The following is a 1,217-nucleotide window of genomic DNA, read 5'->3' as shown; positions in this document are numbered from 1 at the left end:
CCAACCCAATTGGGCTTAGGTCATTAAGTATAGAGATACTCCTTGGGCTTAATTGCTCAGTCAACTTAGGCTTTATAGAATCACCTTGAATTTAAGAGTTTTTTTTTTGTGCCCATTTTTCGCACTCTTCTTTTATAAGGTTAGTTTTTTTTAATATATATATATATGTGTGTAAGTATATATAGTCTTTTAAAAAAATGTGTAAATCAAGATAACTTGAAAAAAATATTTTCAACTCTAAGTTAAGCATGCAAACATTTCATTATTTTTAATTAAAAGTCTAAGGTAAGACTTAAGTAAAGTATACTACTTGAAAAATCATTTCTTAAGAATTTTATTTGGAGTTATCATAAAAGATGAACTTGAGTATATCACTAACTAGGAATTAGAAAATTTAAAATTTATCAATTTGATCAATTATTACTTAACTCTATTAATTTGGCAAGTGACAAATTTTTTTTCTAAAACTAACAAAAGATAAATGGTGGAAAAAATACTTAAACAAAATACTAACTAGCAAAATATAGACAAAGGCTAACTATCTTACACCCCCATACCTAGACTTTACAGTGTCCTCAAGGCAAATAATATCCAAAATATCACAGTTAAATAAGTACATGCTGAAATAAAAATCAAAGACTGGGTAAAATAGAAAGAACATCCCTCATTACTCATCTCCTGATATATCGTCATCCACATCATCAGCGGCAGCTACTGAACTCGGTCCCGCCTCATCCTCTCCTGGGAAATCATCTGGCTGAAATGGTGTGATAAAACTATGAAGCTCAGGTGGAGGTCCATCTGTATCTCCATGGGCTGAAATGGTGTGATAAAACTATGAAGCTCAGGTGGAGGTCCATCTGTATCTCCATGTTCTCTTTGCCGTCCTCTCGCCAAATATGCCAGGGTCTCGGTGGAGTAGCTCATCTGACCATGTATCTCGTGTATATGTCGCTGCATCATGTGCATGTGACTCTGCATCCTATCCATGCGACTCCGCATCCTATCCATCTCCTCTCAAATGGGGTCATGTGTAGCTGGCTGGTGTTGAGGAGGCTCTCTACCTGAAGGACCAGACTGATCTCGCCTTGAAATGCTCCTTCTCACAGTCTGATCATTTAGTAACCCCTTTCCTGCTTCTAACCTATCCTCTGCGAATACTGGAACGTGAAATCTATGGCAGAGTCTAGTGATGAAATAGGGGTAAATAAGCTAAG

The sequence above is a fragment of the Asparagus officinalis genome, chromosome 3 (genome assembly GCF_001876935.1).
Source record: "Asparagus officinalis chromosome 3, Aspof.V1, whole genome shotgun sequence".
NCBI classification, from domain to species: Eukaryota; Viridiplantae; Streptophyta; class Magnoliopsida; order Asparagales; family Asparagaceae; genus Asparagus; species Asparagus officinalis.
This window is presented reverse-complemented; position numbering follows the sequence as displayed.